The 24394-nt window shown below is 31.6% G+C and overlaps 1 protein-coding gene across 5 annotated transcripts in view; it reads left to right on the forward strand.

The window, feature by feature from the left end:
- The window catches only part of NAALADL2 (N-acetylated alpha-linked acidic dipeptidase like 2), a 1208457-nt gene that overhangs the window by 709525 nt on the left and 474538 nt on the right, over positions 1-24394 (forward strand). The gene's annotated exons all lie outside the window — the stretch shown is intronic.

Raw genomic sequence — 24394 nt, forward strand, 5'->3', positions numbered from 1 at the left:
CTTTGTTGGTGTTATATGCCTCTATGAGTGTGGAGTGTGAGTATGTGTGTGTGTGTGTGTGTGTGTGTGTGAGAGAGAGAGAGAGAGAGAGGGAAGCAGAAAGTGTCACAGGAAGATGGCTTTTCCAAGAGAGAACATTTTAAATTAAGATCTTTAAGAAAAAGAAATGGCTGTCCTTATCACGTAAGACAGGAGATACCTTAAGCCAGATATTGGTTAGTTCATGGAACCTTGATAAAATTGGCATACTTTTCACAATAATACCTATGGAATGCTAAAAATGACAATCACAGTGTCCTATTCTTATGACATATTTGAAACCCCTCTTATCAAAACTGACTAATTACTATGTACTTTATGTTAGACTAGTATCTAGATGATTTACATGCCTTAGTGATTGATTTTGTCAACTGTATAACTTCGTAGTTGTGCTCAGGAATTTAATTAAGCTATAATACGCTAAGAAGAAGCAGAATTTTGATTTATTTTATTTAAAGAGAAGTTTATTAACACTCATCCACTAGATTCATTTACATAATTGAAGCAGTTTGATCTAAGTATCACATAATGAGCCACCACAATAGACAGCCACTACCACTCATTCTTCCTTCATTTTCTTTTTCTATTAAGAAAAATAGTCGGTGTATTTATGTCACTGGAACTCTCTGATTCTGAATATGTATTGGATTTCTCCTCATCCAATCCTAGGTTTGCTAATTTCCAAGCCTGAAAAAGTTTCCAGAAATCTGTTGTCACACTCTTAAAGGAGATAAGAAAATACCCTATACTTATGTTTCATTGTCTTCCAAGCATGCCCTATACTTAAATCAGTTGATAGTTGGTAACTGGCCAGAATTTTGAGGTAGTCATGGAAAATATAATATATAGTGATATCAATTTTGTGCAGGACAATTTGTCAACATGTATTAAATGCCTTAAAATAATCACATTTTGATCCAGTAATTCCAGTTAAAAAAAAAAAAAAAAAAGAGTTGATAAACCATAATGATGACCAATGATGTGACAAAATACTAGAAATTACATATATGTCCAATTAAGTATTGAAAATTATGCTACATTTGTACAGCTGAATATTATAAAACAATTATAATGTAAAAAATAATATTTAATGATGTGGAAATTCTCGTAAGTCAAACAAATAAGTTATAAAGAGCACATTTATAATAATTATAATAAAGATTATATTATGGTTATTTGTAAAGGTAACTTTGTTAGTAATATGGCCTAGATGTTTTTCTAAGCACTTTTTATGTGTTACCACATCAGTCTTCACAATAACTGTATTGCTGAGGTAAAGACTACTAGTTTCTCTTTATGGGTTAGGTAATTAAGGCAGAAAAAGGGTAAGTGACTAGCTCAAAGATCAACAGCTACTTACATAAAACAATCTGGATTTATATCCAGTCTCATCTCACATCATAAGTGTTTAATGTGCATGTGTATATGTGTGTATGATGTAGTTGGGGTGGACTGGTAGACAGATAGACACAGAGACAGACAGATGGATAGATAGATAATGAAGATGTTAAATTGCAGTTTGTACCTCAGGTTTTAATATAAAAATAAGAGTAAATGATTTCAAAATGAGCTATGTGACAGCTGTATTTCAAAGGAAATAGTTGAAAACATGTTGAACTATTATTAAACCCCTTACTCATGTATGCGGTATAAAATATTTGGAGATTGGGGAGACAGGATTTCATGAATAGGAATTTTGGAGAAATGTATTTAAATTCCATTGCAAGCTCCTGACTGAGGCTTCAATGGAACCACATGGAGGGCTTAATGTATGTCCTTTGTAATATGGAAGACATGGGAGACATGTGTCTGACTCACCTGAGAATTCGAAAGGTGAGAGAGAGGTTTGCTTAGCATCTAATAAATGAACAGAAAAAGAGTGTCTGTTTGGGGATTGGCCTGTGTCTCGAGCTGTGAGTAGAAAAGGACATATGTGTTTTCCATGGTAATTGTGTTAGTAATGTGTGCTAGATATTTTCAAAGCACATTTTATGTATCATCACATTAATTTTCACATTAACTATATTATTGAGGTAGAGACTATTATTTTCCATTCCTTGGTGAGTATCATTAGTGCGTGGGTAAGGGGATAAAATAAAGTTCTCTCCTTCTTCAACAACAGACATGATCTGGTGGAGGGGCAAGCTGACATTTGAAATCTAGGGTAGAGTTTTGATCATGGTACGAGAATTAGTCATTCTAATTAACTTAATTAACTTAAGACAATTGACTCAAATTGCACTTTGTATTAGCAATAATCCAAAGCCTTCCTCTGGTGTTTGGAAAAGAATGCTCCTCTCTAGATATGTTTTAAAAGGACAATGAGAAGTAAAATAACATTGATTTGGGTACATTACATGAATCCTGCTTGTTTCAACTCTGTGGCAGGGGGCAATTATACACATTGGGTAAATGGAATTATGGATTTCTACTTCTTTATATTTCCCTGAATTTCTAAATGTTCTACAGTGATTGTGTATATCATTTAGAAACAAACAAACAAACAGATAACTTTGAAAATTCAAGTTAAGTCATTTAATTTTTTTCTCTAATAATGCTTACAGTCCAAATACTCAAAATTCTTACCATAGATAATGGGTTAAAAGAGAATATTTACATTATGAAAACTTTTGGTTATATTTACAAAGTAGTGAATTAATGGTTTATCTAGGATAGGACATGGTTATTGAGAACTTAGTATATTTACTCCAATCATCTTCCTCATAGGCCTATAAATAAATTTAACACAGAGTTCTAGGCAGAATCCTCCACCAGACAGAGCCACATACCTGGCTTCATCTTCTAGGTAGAGGAGACAGGGCATCCTTTTTTTAAACCTTTTTAATTCCATTCTACACTTCTGTGTTTTCTGTGGATCATTCCAGAGAATTGAGGGAATCATTGATACTGTAACTTTTAATAAACATTCACGTAATACAGAAAAAGGAAGCATGAATTAGACAGGCTTATACAGCGTGATTGCAGCCAAGCTTGTTTTACCTGTCCATCAAATACAGAGGTGTCAAAAAATATATACACATTTTAAGAAAGGAAAAACCTATTAAAATTGTAACACTCAATATATACCGATAACAAAAGATGAATACAAGTCACCTTTGACTCCTGCAATTACAAGAGTTGCTCAAAGTGGTTACCATCAGCATCCAGACACTTCTGATTATGGTGAACTACTGCTTGAGCAATGCTGACCAAAGTGTTCACTTGTATACATTTTGTTTTACACCCCTGGTGTATTCTGGGCTTGCAATTTGAAAGTGAGGAAGTACAATAATGCAGATAAGTTGAAAAAAGCAGAGGACCAGTTGACTTTCTATGTGAATCACAACTATTAATCACGATTCTAAATGAGCATCTGTACTGGGAACATGCAGTAGTGAGTAAAGAGAAAAGTTAATGTTATTTTAGTTGTGCAGTAGTTATTAAATCATAGTTCAAAAATGAATTTGGGAGGGAATCTCTGAATCTAAGGAAAGGAGGGCAAAGGGGAAACATAATGTGATATTAAATTATTTCTTAAATGAGTAGAAAAAAAATAGGCTGCAGCCAAGATGGAATAGATCTCATTAGTTTTATTGTAAATACTATGTACGTGTTAATTTAGTCTCCAGGAAGGGAATTGATGAGAAAATCCTCACATTATGTTGCAGGAACTGTGAAAGGCAAATAAAAGGATTTTAGATGTATGCTGCAGGAAAGAGCAAACCAAGTTCTCAGAGCTAGCTTGTAATAGTTCCCTTAAGCTTAAACCTTAGAGGAAAGACGTTATTTCAGCTTTGCATTTATAGCAGTTTGTTTTATGGGGGAGTGCTTTAGTTCTTCGGGCTTTAAGACAAACTATTCTCTTATATGTCATAATGGATTCACTTACATTTCTCTCAGTGACAATCTGAGACATAGTAAAGGAGATTTAAAATTTTTTCCCAAATTCCCAAATTGCTGAATAGCACCCCAGTATGAAATTTATTTTATAAAATGTAATAAAAGTATTTGGCTTTCTTTTTAAAGCCCTTTTCACAAAAATCAATAATAAAAAATAATAATAATAATCACTGTGTATTTCATGACAACTACACATGCAATAAATCCCTCTGAAATATGGAGGCTGAGCCATTGTCTGGGTCCTCACCAATTACCAGTCTCACATCTTGTTAGGAGTCAAATTTATATGCAGTAAAATTACAGTGAATACATGTCTGATGTCTTTTGTGCGTGGTGAAATTACACACAAAAATCCACAAATGCTATTGCAATTTTTTATAAATGAAGTCATATGCAATACATCCCTAGTATTTACTGTTATATGATATCAGTAAATATTAGTTGGTTTTAATGTTTTTCTTATATACATTTTTATTCTTATAATTACAATTTTAATGATCCAGGAAACCAAATAATTTTGTAGTTTCCTACAAATTAAAAGTTTTGTATTTATTGATTAGATAAGATTTATATTTTAATATCTGTTGTGTATTGTTTGGCGAGTGTATAACTTAACCACCCACCACTTACGTCCATACTCATGCTTATGTAGGTAGGCCTTTTGGAGGAGCCTGGAGGGAACTGAGAGGTAGGAAAAACCTGTTAGGTGTTTGTACTTTTGATTAAATTGTTTCCCACAAATTAAAAAAGAGTAGAATTATTTAAAGAAAAGAAAATGCTGTATGCTTTGAATTTCAAACCCAAATTAATCCATAAAATAAATAAATTTAAAACACTGAATTGGGGGTTAAGAAAGAAATATCTATAGATACTAGCGATTTACCAATCAATATTCAATGAATGGACAATTGGAAGATCAGCAAGAAATCCCATAGTTTATACAAATGCTGAGAAACACTGTATTTTGAATATTAACTTCACATGAAGCATTTGCATGCTTTTCATATTCGCTAAACAATAAGTTCCATTTACTCTAGTCTCCCTTTTTCTCTGATGACATTTAATCCCTATGATAACTGCATTCAAAAGAATTGTTACTTTTTTCTTTATCCTATCTTACAGAAAGCAACTTTTGCTGTGCTTTATGTGGTAGACGATTAAAGATGGTTGAACTAAAATTTAGTTTCCTTTATTCCAAAATTAAATATGATGCATTTAACTAATAATTAGCCTCAAGAATATGTTTCCTAGTAAAATAATTCAACTACGTATAAAAAAAGAATTCAATATTTTTTAAAGATAAAATATTCATGTGTGCCCTATGTATGTGGTATATTTATATACAAACTGGTGTAACCTTGTATATGATTTGGCAGTGAGGCTGGGAAGAAAGGAGAGAAGAGAATGACCTCTATCCTGTTGAAACTTTCAGGTTTAGAATTTCCCCTGTTATATATGAAGTTGGCAGACCTATTTACTTGACATTCTGTGAATATTTCAGATTAAAGAAAATGTTTCATTCAGTGTGATTGCATGATGTTTTTAGATATGGTTTTGTATATAAAGGCCAACTTGCTTCTTTTCTCTGGGGGCAATTTTTGAAGGCATTCTATGAGCAAAGTTTTTTAAAAAAGCAAACGCTATCTTGCTACTTGGAAATTGTATGCTGTTCACTGACTAATTTAATGAGGCACTTCATACTCAGTTCTCAGAAGTAATTACAATTGACCAATGCTCCATATTCTGTAATTGTAAGACTACAGAGCTGCTCCACTGGTCACAGAAAACATGATGAGGAATAGAACACAAAATCAGAAAACAGTGGTTCAGTATACTCAAAACCTAAATCTGCTAGGTTTTTTGTTTGTTTGCTTTTTATCAGAAGACTTTCCATTTTTCACTTACTGACTTTAGTTATTTTTCTAAATGACTTACACCAAATATTAATATATCTACAAAAAATAAAATATATTTGTTGAACTACAATTTTAATCAGGAATTGTATGAAAAATGTAAGACCGTGTCATGTCATTATTCTGTCAGCAAACAGACTTTAATAAAGTGAATTTAGAGCAAGGAAAACTAATTGAATGCTTCAGATCCTACTCCTAATATTAACATATTTTTCATGGCTTAAAACCAAATGAAGGTGTATTTACAAATCTACAAAGTCTGTTGTGAATAAATCCCATAATTTGGAAGTTATGCCTGTATTTTACCTACGTAATAGTATAATTAAATTACATTTACTGGTTATTTGAATATTATGAAGACATAACAAGTGACAGAATGTATTAGAAGGGTTGTTGATTTTTACATATATCTTATTGTAATATGGTTAGCATATTACATGTATCCCTATGTATCCATGTAAGTTTGGCACCACAAGAAAGGATGCAAAGCATTGTGTTCCTTCTAACTAAGCATTATCGTATAAGTTAAGAAAGCTAAGAAAGAATGAAAGAAAGAGAGACAGTCAATGACGTAGTGAGAGAAAAAGAGGGAGAATGGGAGAGAAGGCAAGAGCTAAAGAAGGGAGGGAGGGAAAGAGGGAGGAAGGAAGGAAGAAAGGAAAGAAGAAAGGAGAAAGGAAGAAAGGAAGACAGCAATTGATCTTTCTAGTTTACTCCCTAAAATTACACGTTTCAAAAATTTTCTTTATATATTTTATATTACTCTAATATTTGTTGTTTCTATAAAATATGTGGAGACAGAGTTAAATTACTTCTGGAAAGAAATATCATTGAAAAATATATAATATCTATATGAGGGGGAAAAAGCACCTATACCCTAAAATTTATGTAATTAAACTTACAGCTACACAGTATATTGTATCTGGTTTTAAATTCAATAGACTTTCTATTTCTCTAGTCAGTTAAACTTTAATATGCTATGAAACCTTAATATAGCTAAACAAGCTTAAAATGTTCTCACTTGAACTTTGAAAATAATATATACTCAATAAAATATTATTTTAATAAGTCATTATTAACATATAAGTTAATTTATTCTCATAAATATTCATTAAATTGCTTTTTAACTGGAAAAATATATTTACTGTGTTTATGCAAAAGCTATTGGGAAGGTTTTATAGCCTAATATATATTATAGTTAAGAAAAAAGGTTTTGTGATTTTAATAATGTACCTTGAAAAAAGCGTTTCTATTACAGGCACAAAACAACAACAACAACAACAAAAAAACAACAAAAAAACACACACTGCTTTTATTTACTAGATTTGCATTTCCAAATTTCATTAAATCTTTACATCAACATTATGTACTTTCTCTTGTATTACATTTTATATTACACTTAGTAATCTCACTTAGCATAATAAATATTTTATGGTTTTTAAAAAAAGTAATGCATACATTATTTGAATATTACAGTCATCTCATTTCAAAATATTAAAATTCTTACTGCAGTAATAATTTCAATCATTATTGTTATAATGCCATATTTTAAATCAACTTGTATTGGATAATTTAGAAAAATTAGAGTCTCTATAGTCCCAGAAATATATGAAGTATAATAGCAGACTTCAATTTGAACTAATATTGACAATCATGGAAGAAATACCAGAAGAATTTTCAAATAAAATTGTGTTTGTCTTCAATTTGTACTTATAATTTTATTTTTGTTTTAATCTAAATATATTAGGTTGTTAAAATTACTATCCATACCTATCAACAAAGAACATGCTTGTTTTTCATAGTACATAACCCATATCAGACTTATTTTATAATTCTCATACAAAGACAATTTTCAAGTAATCTTAGGATGAATTTCATCATATATAAAATAAATGTCATTAAATGAAATTCAGGGGGAGCCCCTTATAGTTCTAACATGCCATGTTTACTTGATGTTGTTCCAATATCGAAATTAATAACTGATTGCTCTGATACAGTTTTTTGGTTTTTTTTTGCCTATAAATCATAGCATAATTGTAACTAAACATTAGCACAACTTGGTGATGGTATTATGGATATTGAAACATCTATGATATAAGGACAATTTTAACACCATGCCTTATATTTTGGGTGATATCAAACTGTATTCTCAGTTTTTATATACTTTACAAGCTCAAGGATTCTTTAACTTAAGAGGAGAACTAGTAAAGAAAAATTGTAATAGTTGGCAGGTTAAAATGAAATTGGCCTGTCTTCCCAGTTACTATTATATCACAGATACGCAAGTGTTGTTCGACCTAATTCATATCCTTCTTTACTGAGAATTTGTATGTGGCTTCCATAGGAGGTTATCTAAGCCTTTCATGTATGTGTGAAATGCCAGCATAAAATTTTTGTTTCTAATTTAGAATAGTAAACAAAATGAAACAAATCAGCCCACATATTTTTCCTGTGGTATTACATGTGTTGACATAGTCTCTATGTTTTCATATTTGTAGTCATTTCTTTCAACTTGTTTTGGTATACAGCAGCCTATTTTGAAATAAAACAAAAATATGGGTAACTTCAGTATATGATCAAAAGATTTATTGATAGGATCACTAGTAAAATAATATAATTTCTAAAATTTTCAAAATTGCAATATCTTGGATTCTTTATTGCTTATCATTCTGAAACACAAAACAAAACAAAACAAAAAACACAAAACCAAAGCTAAATGATGGAAAGTGTTTAATGCTAAATCAGACAAATAAGTCTGGAGAAAAATAGCAGAGTAACTTGTGTTGGAAAATGAAACAGGGCTACAAATGGCATATTTTATATGATTTATAAAACATACGAGGTTTGACAATTAAGTTTGCAAACTCATCCTAAGAAAAGTGCCACATACCTCATTGCTGAATATCACTATGGTCACCTTCAAAGTACTCCCCTTGGGAAGCTATGCACCTACACCAGTGCCTAGTGCACCCCCTTCAAAGCAATTTTGGAATTGTCTGAAATGGCCATCAGAGCTGTTGTCATATTACCCTTGATGTCCTGAATATCATCAGAATGTCTTCCTTTCAATATTTCCTTTGTCTTTGGGCAAAGAAAGAAGTCATTGGGGGCCAGATCAGGTGAGTAGGGAGGGTGTTCCAATACTGTTATTTGTTTACTGGTTAAAAACTCCCTCACAGACAGTGCTGTGTGAGCTGGTGCATTGTTGTGATGCAACAGCCGTGAATTGTTGGTGAAAAGTTCAGGTAGTTCTCATCTAACATTTTTAGCCTTTTCAGCACTTCCAGATGGTAAATTTGGTTAACTATTTGTCTAGTTGGTACAAATTCTTAATGAATAATCCCTCTGATACCAAAAACAGTTAGCAACATTGTTGCAACAAGTTCACCAACCTACTTGTCAGACCTCCTATAGGAAAATATTTTCCTTAAGTTTTAAAAAATTCCTAGTATGTCTTACTAAATATATGTAGTTGTTTTTTGTTTTTTTCGCTTTCTTGTTTTGGCCTGGCTTCATCATTTGTGTGCTTTGATTATGAAACAGGTAGATACAATCCATTTTCAAAATAAGTTAGCATACAGATCAGGTAATTGCTAAACCAGAAAAAAATGTATCTTTTTATAATTAATTCTGATTGATTAGAAAGTGCAATTCTAAAGTCTTTTGCCCTGAAACTGAGAAACACATGCATACATCTAGATGACAGTTTACAAATAAAGTATGAGACCATGTTTACATGATTTGAGAGGTTTTGGGATAGCCACTCTGGCTTATATTACATTTATTAAATACTGGAAATAGAAGTTACTACTTTTTATATTTAATGGGGAATTGTTAGTGTGTAACTATAAATAATATAAGTTACAAAGATTTTATTCAAAGGTAATTAATAGGATAATAACAATTTAGTATCCTTAAAATAGAAAAAAACACAGGAATACTGTATTTGGTCGATGGGGCTGCCTTTAGAAGGGGTGGCTAAAGACAGATTTGAATCCGTCGCAATTCTGACCCCAATAATTTATGTGTATATATTTGCATACATTGTTTATTTGTAACTATAATACATTTCCTACCTCGCATCCTATGGCTAAAATATAGAATCCTATCAAATGTATGAGGCTGGGATCCCAGCTTAACCACTTCGTCGCTATGAATCAGTTTTTAAGGCTTTTAACCTCTATAAAACTTAATTTCCTTCCTTGTAAAACCAGTATGATAATAGTGTTGTCTTTTTATCACCTAGCTTTCAGTAAATGCTCACTAAACCTTCATTAGAATTGTTTTTGTATTGCAGCCATGGTAAAGGAAAGGTTTTTTATTTTCACTGGAGACTTTTGAAAAACATAATTACCTGAACAATATCTGTGAACACTGTAGTTTTCTTTCAGATACATGATTTCACATAAACACGCATAATCCTCACAAAATTGCTGTGAAGTAGGGATGGTTACTGCTCTGCAGTGAGTAATTAAGTCCCCGAGTGTCCGAGTGTCTTACTCAGTGGTATACATGCATGACGCAGGAAATCTAGAGCTCTTATTCCAAACCCTGTGCACTTTCTGATTCCCCTCAGCTCCTTAATTTATTTGGGTTTATGAAAGAACCTTTATGTTAAGGTACCTTCTCTCAGACAGTAGCAACATTGTGGCTTCAAACATGGTCCTTTACAATTGTACAAAGAATTTTTCAGATTACTCTCAGATGGTTCTGAATGAGAAAGCTACACATGAAAGGTAAAGCAAAAGTGGAAAAATAACATCTGGGGAAGTCAGACGATTAGCATGTAAGTGTTAATCATACAGTATCTTCATTTCTATTGAAATCATAAAAATAATTTAAAAATTTCGAACTAAAGTGTGTGTGGTGGGGGGCGTTGAGGTTGTGCTTAAGCAGCATTCTCAATAGGTGCCTGAAAACGCCTCTGCTTTGGTATTTAGTCTATCCTCCCTCACATGGGAGCTGTTTGAGTGGTTACAACACATGCTTTCCATTTGGACAAGAATTCCCATTTATGTGGAGAGTCATTCAGTCAGCTTTTGCCCTTAGTCAATGAAGCATACTAATCAGAGGATTCAGACTTACCAACTTAACTGTCCAAAATCTGACTCGATTTAAGGGGTAAAAAAATGTCACTTGATATTTTCCATGCATAGTATAGTAAAAATCAACTGGGGGGGGGAGGGGAGGGAGTTTATATCATCATTAGACTTAAATTTTTCTACATCCACATTGACTGAATTTTGGTATTTTTATCCAATTACTGACAGCCAGGGAGACATAGCCTTGGGCACCTGAAAAAAGAAAGTTGAACGTGAATTGGTATTAAATTTGATCCTGACCAGAGGACCTGGTGAAATCATAGGGCACTTGTATATCTGAGCTCATTTATTATTAGAGAAGCATTCTCATTAACTTCCTTGGGAAAGTGTTGCCCTTAAATCTTATCTTGAATGAGAAGAATTTGTAACTTGAAAATGTATATGAATATTTCATAAGAATCGTCTTACCGTGCATGCTTGTATGTGATAGTCTGGTAAAGGTTGACAGATATGTGGAATGTTATAATGACTTGATGGATGCATATGGAATGTTTAATGGAAACGTGAGAAGTGCCTGCTGGGCTGCTGTGAACGTCCTCCAGTGTTGTACTGATTTTTGTTGGCTGTTAACAAAATCCTCACAGAAAAGAATAGTTTCCGATTAATGAGTTAAAATGACAGGATGATTTTATTGCGCTAGCTAGGTCAAAAGAAAGGTTTGGGGGAAGCATCAGTCATTTATTCTTTTTTCATTAAAACACATTTTAAAAATACATATCTGAGCAAAATATATCTTAATGAGGAGGCACATACAATTTTTTTTTCCCCAGGTGGGGCCCTCTATAATTGTACTCCCCTGCTGCTTTGATTCCCAGAATCCCAGAAAAATGTCACAGTTACAGGGGAATATGAATAGTTTGGCTCAAAGACCAGGAGATATCAGAACAATGCCATTAAAAACAAACAAAACCTTACTGGGTTAATCTTAGTAAGAGAAAGGTACACAAAAGCACAAAAGTAGAAAAATAATTTGCCCCAAACATTGTTAATTAGTAGAATATCAGGTTCAGTTTAATTTGTCTTGTTTTAAAATGGATAGGAGAAATTGAGGAATAGATTCAGAAACGATTGGTAAATCAGGAAAATGTGATGGATTGTTTATTTAATTGGGAGTTCCTTAATCTGAACTAAAGAAGGCTGAGAAGGAGAAAAATAAAAACAGCCTTTAAGCACATGAAAAAGTTTTCATGCATCATAAGATTAAGAGCTGTTCCAAACTTTCAGAGGGTAAAGACATAAAATATGGGCTTAAATTATAGCAAAATGCATGTACATTATACATGAATCACTTTTACAAATAAAGTTGATGAAATACTAGAAAAGTCTTCCAAAGATGGTTGTCCCAGTTGGCTTCTAGAACTTTTAGAATATCTTATGTTTTATATAATGTTTATGATATAAGAGTATGTGCATACTGTCTACTTTTCTCTTCACACCACTTTGGCCCCTAATAAGAAAACTTTCAAACAAAAATTAAGGCCCAGAATGTTACCAACATTGGTAGTGGTTTTGTTGTCTAAGAGACGAAAGAACTTGTCATATATAAACTCATTTAATTAATTCTAGTAAAAGATGGTAAGATGTTGGATCTTTTCATTCGACTTATGGCTAATTCTATACTTTTTAAAAAGTCTGTTCCAGGAATGTATCACCTTAGCATGTATCTTCATTTTTAAAAACCAAAGGACCCTTTTTGTGTATTTTGTTTTTAAGAAAATGTGTTAACTTTTTTTCGATCAAATTGTGTGAAGTATTAATCTTTAGTGTAAAAAGAGGACTTTGTGGGTGGGTGAATTATTTTCATCTGTGAAGCTGACCAGTGTCTATGCTACTCTGGCTAATAAAATCCCAACATGTTTGGACGATGTTGGTATTAGGGAAAGAATGCTGCCACACCTCACTGCTATATTCTTAGCATGATCTACAGAGGCGGCCCAGACTTGATTTTTTCCTTTTTTCCTGTAAAGTCATATAACTTTGACAGAGTAAAAATTGACTATGTTTAATTTTATGATAGCAGTCAGTCGCTTTGATAATTTCATGATTCTGACTGCTGGAAAAGAGACTGGCCTAAGAATGCTTTCTTATGCATATTCCCAATGTAGACTTTAAAAAGAAGAGAGGACATTTAATCTTAGTCACCATGGTCCTGTCTATCTGATGTTTAACACATAGGAGATAAAAGGCCAAATCATATCAGTTGGACTACTTAAGCTTTACATTATTCCAGTTTCAAGGAATCTTTGTGACAGAGCTAAGATTAATTAGCTTATTGGATCTGATTACTGTAAACCATGATTTCTGTTAATAACCATGTTTATCATCTTAATGTCAAATTTGTTTCTAGCAATTTACTTGATCACATAAATGTATGATGCATTGAATCTACTGCATTTGATATCAGATAAATATCCAGGGTTGAGAGGTTCACTTCTGCTAAAACATGTCATCCATGGTACTGCCCTCTCTATCCCACAAAACAGTTTAAAGTACTTTTTAACATGGAAAATGTATCTGAGAAGATTTGAAAATCACACTAAAATGCATTCCGTTTCTCATATCAAACATATTATTCCACCTGTAAGTCTAGATTCATAGAAACCTAATGCCATAAATTGTTTAATCAGTTTTCTTGGGTTATTTATCTGACTTAAAGAAAGACACTCATATTTTTACTTCTAAGTGTATTCTTTTCTAATAGGGGAAAACACTGTGATTAAAAAAAATGTGACAAATGTAAACATAATCATGGCAATATAGCAATAATGTAACAGTAATAATATGCAAATAAATTATAGATCAGAATAAGAAAAGGAATGATATTTGATTTATACTTTATATTTTACATTTCATCTATACAGTATCCGTTTTTCATAGATCTACCTCTAAATATTTAGTCTATTTAAAATCATGGTTTATATAATTCAATATTAGATTCCCATATGATTTTAGTGTATTTTTATTTTAATTACAAAGCATTAGTCTTCACATTGTTTACATTTTGCCTGAATACGAATTTACATTTTGCATGAATATATATGAACATGAATGATTATTGCAGATGGCAATGTAAATGTTTGGTAAAATGCTGCTGTTATTGTGTTTTGTGTTCTTACAATTCATCTCCACACGTGTCTATAGACATGAAAAATCCACCTTCCTTATTCACCAAATTTTAATTTGATATTGTATTTGCATTTATCTTTCTTTCTGTACGTATTTCATTTTAAGATATTCAATTATAATATATATATATATATATATATATATATATATATATATATATATATTTAACTTCAAACCAATGCCAAGGATTTTTAATTGCTACACTATGTTATCTTCCATATTAGAACACTGTATTTTTTATTAACTTAAGAAAGATTGTCATTAAAGGTTACCTATTATAAATTCTTAATTTTAAGATGAGAGACAAGCAGGATAAAAAACTTGAATAGATCAAATAGTTGTTGCATACATCAAAAGGAGATTATTTATTCTCCTTTTTATCCCCAATGTAAGAGTATTTCACAATGAATATTTTGTGTGTGCGTGTGTGTGTGTGTGTGTGTGTGTGTGTGTGTGTTGTGTGTTGTGTGGTAAAGAATGGGTATTTCCACCATGTTTTTTTTTTAGATATGCATCTGTGATGGACATACATATGGTTTTATTATTTTTACTTAGAAACTTATGTTCATTAAAAGTAATTTACAATGAACATGTGTTACTATTATATCTTAAAATTGTTCTACAAATTAAAATGTGTACGTAATAGACATGTCTTTGAATTATTTGAATATTTTATATAAACTGGCTGTAGATAAATGCAAGTTTTATTAAGTATAAATAGAAACGTTTTCCAAAATACTCAAAATACCGTAATCTTACAATAAAAGAAAGTAAAATGAATGAATATATATATATACATATATATACATATATGTGTATATATATATATATATATATATATATATATATATATATATATATATTACATGGACAGTATTTTGAATTTCAAACTGAATTTTATTCTACTACTCAGAGGCTACATGGTCACATTTCAGAATATTAGTAAGCTACGTGAACTCCTTTGTTTTAACATGGCACAGTTACCTTCTCTCATTTAAAATTGTATCACAAAGTTAACCAATGAGGCAGGGAAACTTAGTGCTTAATGGCATGGAATATGGAAGCAGATATTTTGGGGCTTAAATCCTAGCTCAACCTATGACATTGAGAAAAATCACTTCACCCACAAGTCCATCTACTCATCTATAAAATCAATATACATGCCACAATATATTCACTATGTGAACTGAACGTGCACTAACTTCAAGATGATATAAGCCCAAGTAAGTATAGGTAAATTGGGCCCATAATTCTCATGTATTTAGAACTATATTTTTATTTCATTGGACATAATTGTGGACATAATTATCCTTTCCATGCTCTTATAGATGATTCACAAATAAACATTGTTCATTTAATTGAAAATAAATTGTCAGAGTTATAAATACTAAGAAAATAAATCCTCATGAAATTCTAAGAGCTATAACATGAAACACCTGCTGTTTCTGACCTTTATTTCACTTTAGCTGAACAGCTTCTCAATGCTTATGTACTTTTTACTGGCTATAGATTACCTCCACCTTTAGAAATAGGGGCAGTGAAGATATGTTAGCACAGTAGATGTTTTCCTGGCATTAGAAAGCAGCCAGAGTGCAATGGTAGTAGAAATAAAATGTGGAAATTAAAGGTCCCATTCCAATTTCATTATGTGTAAACAGGGGTTGACTGACTGAATCTGTATAGAGCAAAAACTCAGGCAATTTCTGAGAATGTTATTCCAAACAGCTTGATAATATAGATGATATAGATATAGATATAGATATAGATACATATACATACATAAATGTATACATATACATGTATATATCCATATATGGATATATATACATATATGAATATATATGTATATATACATATGTATGAATACATATATATATATATATATATATATACACATATATGTATGTGTGTGTGTGTGTGTGTATATATATATATTCATATAGAGGTAGTTTACTCTCTTACTATTTTTCAGGAAGATCTGAAGATTCTCAATTTTTTTTTCCTTGTATACTTACACAAAAACTAAAGTCTCATGTGGCCTTTCTATTTATACACAATTTTGGGGTTCATTTACCAGGTTCATTGCACACAGTAGTGCCAGTCATGCAGTTTATATCTCATGGGCAACATTCACAGCATAGAAGTAAGGAATTTGTGTGTTTTTTACAACCATTTTCTAGCAAACAGCAGCAAAGTGTCTGCTTTTAACAAAATCAGTAAGTATATTATGGCAAATTTTAGCCAGATGGAAATCAACTATCTTGAGGACACTCGTCTTCTATGTGCGTCTATCCGAATGTCATCTTTATGTATATTAGTAAGAGCTCAAAATTTTACCAATTGAAAATTATGACATATTCTAATTCTAAAATAAAAAGAACAAATTGCATAATATATGAAAATTCTAAGTACCATGCCTTTGTTTTCAACCAAATATATTAGCACTCTTTCAGTTATCATTATTACAACAGTAATTAGAAGAAAACATTAAGAATATAATAATGATAATAACAAAGCTCTGAAAGCCATTTCCTTTTCTAAAATTTATGATTGCAACTCTGGTGTCCACTACAAGTTAGTATGGCAATTACATGATGCAAACCGTTCCAATGTTTTTTGTTTTGTTTTGTTTTTCCTTAAAATCATAAATAATCAATTTCAATAAAAATGCATCCACATGGAAAATTTACTTTTTTATAAAAATATATACCTTATAAATATTTATTTATTATAAGTATTCATTAGATAAATTTTATGAGTAAACGTAAGAAACAACATAAAAAGATCATAAAATACATTTTATCTATCATTTAAACAAAATACATTAGTTTATTGTTGAGTTTATTTAAGAAACAAGGTCTCTATTTCTCTTTGTGATATAATTAAAAAAAAAAATAATTCTTGACCTAGCAAGGCTTTTGAGGATCCCTTTGCAAATGTATACTTTAACGTGGTAGCTTTCAGCAATTTTTAGCAAGAAAGTAGTTTTGGCTACTCAGGTGAAAATAACTAAGCAAATGTGGAAAAAAATGCAAATAGAACTTTTATAGTTGGATAACATAAAAATATAACTCTAAAGATTATATATTTGGAGTAATGCAGATAGTAAATTTTCTTTAAAATTAAATCCATGTCTTTAATCTTTTAACCTTAATAGTGCAAACAAACTGATTTGACTAATCCTCTTATTTACCAACTCACTTTACCTTTCCATCCAATCCCCAACCTCCCTTCCAGGTATGCTGACTACTAGTGGCTGGAGTTAATTCTAATCCACGAATGTCTTAGGGCACTTTAGCAAAAAAAATTCATAATTGTGCAAAATAAGACTTCAGTATACTCACTCAAAGACCAACGGCATTCAACCACTGAAAGCAATACATTTTCATATATTTGGCATGTGTTGTACTACAAATTGAAATCTGTGTTTGATTTGATTGTATCAAATACGATTTTAATTCTGCTGTGCCAACAAGTACCCATATTTTGACTAAAATATATGACACAGGCAATAAAAGGTATTATGAGATGATCATCAAGACAAAGTCCCCAATTTATTCTCTCTTTTCTGAAAATCATAAGGTTATGGCAAGGCTGTAGATTAACAAACCATTACAGGAGAAAATTGAAGAAATGGAAGCTATATGTATGTTAATCTAGTAAAATTGTCATATTTCCAGATACAAAAGTATGTTTGTCTATCCTTCTCAGTCTATCCTTCATTCAACAGTCAAAGTGATATTTTTCTTACACAAACTTCGTCAAATCAATCCATGCTTAAAACTTTCCAATGGTTCACGTTGACATAAAGAAATTCTCCACTGACATGGAGATCAAAATGCTTAGTATTACTTACAAATCTCTTAATAATCTGACTTTTGCATAACTTACGTCGTACAACTTTCTTAGCTATCAGCTTTTCTTCTTTTGTTCTTTCTTTCTTTCTTTCTTTTTCTTTCTTTCTTTCTTTCTTTCTTTCTTTCTTTCTTTCTTTCTTTCTTTCTTTCTTTCTTTCTTTCTTTCTTTCTTTCTTTTTCTTTCTTTCTTTTCCTTCTAGTTTTTCCTTCCTGAATCTTCTTCCCCCTACCCTTTTCCCTACACAAATCTATTTGACCTTCAGATCACATAATACTACATTTTTCAGTTAATGCTTCCCTGATACCAAAGAATATGTCACACTTTCTAGGTAAATAACCCCTTTTTTATTAAAAATATCGCTGTTTATAATTTACTATATTTGTGTAATATTATTTAGAATATGATGACCTCCCTACCAGTGATAAAGTTATAAAGGAAAACACATTATTTTTCTGTGTTTTTACATGTTCAACTTTTAACATCCTGCCTAGTTTTTGATACATGCTTTGTGTTTCTCAAAAATTATGTGTTTAACAAGTGAATAACTAATGAATGTGCCTGGTTAATATGTCGGAGAGAAATTTCAAACCTAACTCTGTTATTCAGCTCTAAAACTGGATCACATTAGCTGTCTATATAGGTGGGTCTAATAGTCTTTATTGCTCAAGTTCAAAGAAACAAGCAGAATCTTAGCCAATGCATGACTAGCTAAACCCTGAGAGAATAATTTTGAAAATAGAAACTTATATATGGTATACCAACTTTTTGATAGATTTGCAGGCACTCTACCTCCTTTTTGCTTGATAGTGTTCTTTTGATAAATCCAATTTAAGTATCTCTTCTGATGAGAAGGTGACTGCAGTGTAGCAGATGATATACTTATGTGACTTCATTTAAATTCAATCATTTCCACAACCCACTTCTTAAGATATTATATTCACTGTACACACAGGTAAACCGAGGCCCTCAGTGATTAATTATCTTGCGATTATACAGTTTAGTACATGCTAGAACTTAGACTACGGGATCCAGGACTGGGAAACTCATGCTTTTTTTTTCCCCATTCTGAGTTGTAACAATTTCATCTAAAAGTCCAGGAAGCTTATGAAATATTTATCTATAAGGTAGGAGCTGTCATCCTACAATGTAACTTCTCTAAAGGTAAGATCCTATTTTTGTTGTACTATTTTATACAACGGTTCTACATTACAAATAGAGTGAACGTATATTTCCTTCCTCTTGCAAAATTCACAGTGTCCTTCATCTCAGAAGAGTTTAACTCTTCAAGGATGAATAAATCTACTAGTTGCAAGTAGAGCTTTATTTTACTCATAGGAGTAGATAGATCACCAGACACACTCCCTCCAAGTAATGCACCGTTGACAGTGACAAGTTATATACAAAAAGAATTCTCAAACTTGGATTCATTTTATATGGAACCCTAGGGCAAGTGGATATTTAATCTAAGCTAACTGTAGAAGTTTCTCCTTATCACTGCCAATGCACTCACAGAAATTACTAAAATATTCTAGCAACAGCTCTAGGGAAAGAAAACCCGTCCTACCATCTAAAAGATTTTACTGCTCATAATTCTTCCTGAAAACTAAACCTCCTTAATGTGGATTTTAATGTTACTTTTTATTTTAGATTCATGTGCTGATGCTCTTGATTGAAAATATACCTTTAATTAAAAGCATGAGGTTTTTTTGTTTCTTTTGCAACATCTTCCCATTTGAGTTAAAACACATAGTAAATCTGTTACTTGAATATATTCTATGCATAAAATCATATATTATGTCTCTTCAAAGCCACATACTTTAATTTCTAGTTCAAACAATCTTGGCTTTTTATGGCAAAAGATATTACATAATATTTTATTACTTCCTGAAATTTGGAGAGGGAAGAGTTATCTAGAGTGATATTGTCAGGAAGGCCAACATGATAAAAAACGGTCCTGAATTTTATAACAATCTCTAAATGAGGTCCTCTATATTTAGTGTAGGTATGTATTATAGATAAAGGTATATACCACATGCTTCACTCAAATATCAAAACCAATTTTTATGAAAATTAATCACTGAAGAACTAAGCAGGTTCCTAGAATTTTAGAAGCAAAAAGCCAAGCAAAAAGAGATGCATATATATTTATGAAATTGGAACTTTTCTTCCTTCTTTCTTTTTCTTTTCTTTTTTTTTTATCAACATTTTTTAAAAATTAGTTTCAGGTGTAAAAAACAATGTACTAGTTAGACATTTACACCCCTTGCAAAGTGATAACCACCCCCAATCTGCTACCCATCTGACATCATATATATGTTACAATTCCATTAATTATATTCCCTATGCTGTACTCCACATACCATAATGATAGACAGATAGATAGATAGATAGATAGATAGATAGATAGATAGATAGATAGATAGATCAATCTGTCTCTCTCTATATATATACATATATGTACACATACACACATACACTATGGTCACACATATAATATTAAAATTGTAATATAATATTAACATTTGTAATACTTGTAAACAAAAGATGAATACAAGTCACGTACGACTTCTGCAATTACAAGAGGTGTTCAAAGTGGTTACCATTAGTGTAATTTAATATATTTTTTCTTTCTTAAAATGTGTATACATTTTTTGGCACCCTTTGTGTGTGAATAGATAGATAGATAGATAGATAGATAGATAGATAGATAGATAGATAGATAGATAGATAGATGATAGATAGATAGATAGATAGATAGATAGATAGATAGATAGATAGATATAGATATAGATGTATTTATAGTTATCATTCAATATTATTCAGTTTCAGGTGTATAGTGCAGTGGTCAGGCATCTACAGTCTATGAAATGGTCTTCTGAGTAAGTCCAGTGCCCATCTGGCACCCTACATAATCTTTACAACATCATTGACTATATTCCTCAAATTGTATTTAATATCCCTGTGGCAATATTGTGACTACTAACTTTTGATTTCAAATCCCTTTACCTTCTCCTCTATCCCCACTCCCCTCCCGTCTAATAACCATCAGTTGTTCATTTTTCCCTATATCTCTGTTTCTCTTTTGTTTGTTTATTTATTCTGTTATTTAGATTCCACATATAAGTGAGATCATATGGTATTTGTGTTTCTCCATCTGACTTATTTCACTTAGCATAATGTTCTCTAGGTCCATCCATGTTGAAAATGGGAATATTTCATACTTCTTTATGGGCCAAGTAATACTCCATTGTATAAATATACCATGGTTTCTTTATCCAGTCATCTAATGATGGACATTTTGGTTGTTACTGTGTTTTGGCTATTGTGAGAAGCACTACAATGAACATAGGGGTGCGTATATTTTTTCAAATTAGCATTTTGGATTTCTTTGGATAGTTATTCAGGAATGGAATTGCCGAGTCATAAAGTAGTTCCATTTTCTATTTTTTGAGTTACCTCCATACTGTTCTCCATAGTGGCAGCACTAATCTGTAATCCCACCAACAGTGCATGAGTTCCCTTTTCTCACATCCTCATCAGCACTTGTTGTTTATTGATTTATAGATGATAGCCAGTCTGACTGGAGTGAGGTGGTATCTCATTGTAATTTTTATTTGCATTCCTCTAATAATTAGTGACATTAATCATTTGTTTTTTATATGTCTGTTGGCCATCTGTATATCCTCTTTAGAGAAATATCTCTTCATGTCATCTGCCCATTTTTAATTGGGTTGTGTGTTCTTTTGGTATTATGCTTTATAGATTTTTTGTAAATTTTCTATATTAACCCCTCATCAGATGTATCATTGGCAAATATCTTCTCCCATTCAGTAGGATGCCTTTTTGTTTTAGTGATGGTTTCCTTTGCTGTGAACAAACTTTTTAGTTTGATGTAATCCCACATGTTTATTTTTTTCTCATGCTTTGTTGAATTATAGCTCTTCAATTTATTGTAACTTCCAGGGGAGATTTCAAGAAGCACCCCTCACAATGTCATTTCTGTGATGTAACTCCTCTTTCTTCTGTCTTGATGAAATAAACTACAATGCTGTCTTTGTTCTCATTGCTTCATTTTAGATACTTTTAAATATCAACTTTAGACAGGATCCTAGGAAACAGCACTCACTGTCATCCATTTATTTCTTGGCAAGCATCTGATCTTCCACTAGTTATCCAACTTTTACTCATGTCTAGTTCTTCAATTTTATCTTGATTTTTGCATTTAACAATTACCTCAATTTACACCCTTGAAACAATTTTCTATGTTTTAAATTCTACTTTGAAAACAACAAGGTGAAGGACAGTGTCCCCCTACCCCCACCCCTTACCAGAATCCTTAAAACCATTAAAGGTTTTATGAAGAAATTCATATACTCAGGAAAGAAACAAAAAGACCAAAAGTTGTTAGCTTATGACTAACCTTCTATCTCTTCTGCTTTATACAGTAATAGTGGACTTTACTTGGAAAAAATTTTTATTGTTCCCTGCTAGTAAATAATGAGGGAATAAGATTTAGGCAGGTTGTTGCCCCTCAGTGAAAGCTGTGGAAGATACTAGTTGAAATATATGTTGTTGCCTCTGAAAATATCACTATTTGCTTAAGAATCTTTCTATGAAATGGAAAAATAACCTCTGTTTGAGAGAAGCACATTGGCCTTTCCTCTTCCTGATACACTTAATCAAACTCAACCATATAAACTTCAATGATAAACAGAGTGTATCGTTTGGTAGTGGAAAAAATAGAACCCGTTTGCACTGTTGATGGGAATGTAAATTGATGCACACACTATGGAAAAGACTATGCAGGTTCCTCAAAAAAATTAAAAATGAACTTCACATGATACAGCAAGCTCACTTCTGAGTATATATCCAAGGGGAATGAAAATAGGATCTTCAAGGGATATCTGCTCTCCCATGTCCATTGCAGCATTATTCACAATGGCCAAGATATGGCAACAACCTAAGTGTCTGTCAGTGGATGAATGGATACAGAAAATGTGACACACACGCACACACACATACAGAGAGAAAGAGAGAGAGAGAGAGAGAGAGAGAGAGAGAGAGAGAGAGATTATTCAGCCTTAAAAATAAAGAGACTCTACCATTTGCGATAATATGGATGGAATCTTGAGGACATTATGCTAAGTGAAATAAACCATACAGAGAATAACAAATACTTTATAGTATCACTTATATGCATAATCTGAAAAAGCAAAACAAAACAAGCAGCAAACTTTCTCTCTCTCTCTCTCCCTATATATATATAGTTTGTTATTGCAAATTAAGGTCCTATTATTGCCTCTTCTAGTATTACTTTCTATGTACCATATTTCCCTGAAAATAAGACTGGGTCTTATATTAATTTTTGCTCCCAAAGATGTATTAGGGCATATTTTCAGGGATGTCTTATTTTTTCATGTACAACAATCTACATTTATTCAAATACAGTCATGCCTGCTTCTTCTGGAACATCATAACATACTAAATGTGTCCATCTCGCTGATGATCTTAACTGGGGCTTATTTCGGGGTAGGTCTTATTTTCAGGTAAACACAGTATCATGTCCCTAAAGAAGGCTGTAAGCTGTCTCACTTTTACATGTTATTGGTTTTGATAATAGGTTAAAAAATATTTTTAAATGTTTATATTTTCTTGAAATCAACTCTTTTATCTAAATATCTTGATTGATTTCATAAACCTGACATATTTTAAAAGAATATTAAAACTGATTTTTAATTAGATAATTTAAATACGCTCAAATTCTTTATGTATTTGTACAAGCAATTGCCATCTTTGTGTTGAATGCCCTATTTGCTCTGAACTTCACATATTATGTCTAGCAGTCTAGTATGTAATTAAGCTTTTTTCTCCCCAAATAAAGTTTAATTTATTCTTGTGGATATTTTAATTTTGTTTAGACAAATAATACATTTCTTCTCTTGTTTCACAGATACTTTTTATTTCAATTTCCGTCTGAAATGGTTAGCCTCTTATAAGTCATTTTAGGTTATCTCAAGTCTTAGTTCTTTTGTAAGCCTTTCTCTAACTATTCAAGCTGACTCAGATGTCTCATTTAAAATCCACTGCAACCATGTTCATTTTGTTGTTTGATACACATCATTTGTATCATTGCAGAAGAAATACAAGGATCACATTCCCTACTTCTTGTATACCTGTTTTTAATCTCTCCTTTCCTCCACCAAAATTAAGGAATAGACACCTAAATTTACTTTGAAATACTTTATTATTGATTTTATAATACCATAAATACTAACACATAATAGAAATTGATAGCCATATGTATTTTAAAAATGAACAAATAAATGAAAATACTGAAGCGTTTTTTTAAGTATATACTAGAAGCCTTAAAACCTGACTTATGTTTCTACAATTACGTCCAAAATCAATCTGTGATGAGTATGGCATGATTGAGGTTACCAGAAAATTGTCTTGTTC

The sequence above is a fragment of the Rhinolophus sinicus genome, linkage group LG01, assembly GCF_036562045.2.
Source record: "Rhinolophus sinicus isolate RSC01 linkage group LG01, ASM3656204v1, whole genome shotgun sequence".
NCBI classification, from domain to species: domain Eukaryota; kingdom Metazoa; phylum Chordata; class Mammalia; order Chiroptera; family Rhinolophidae; genus Rhinolophus; species Rhinolophus sinicus.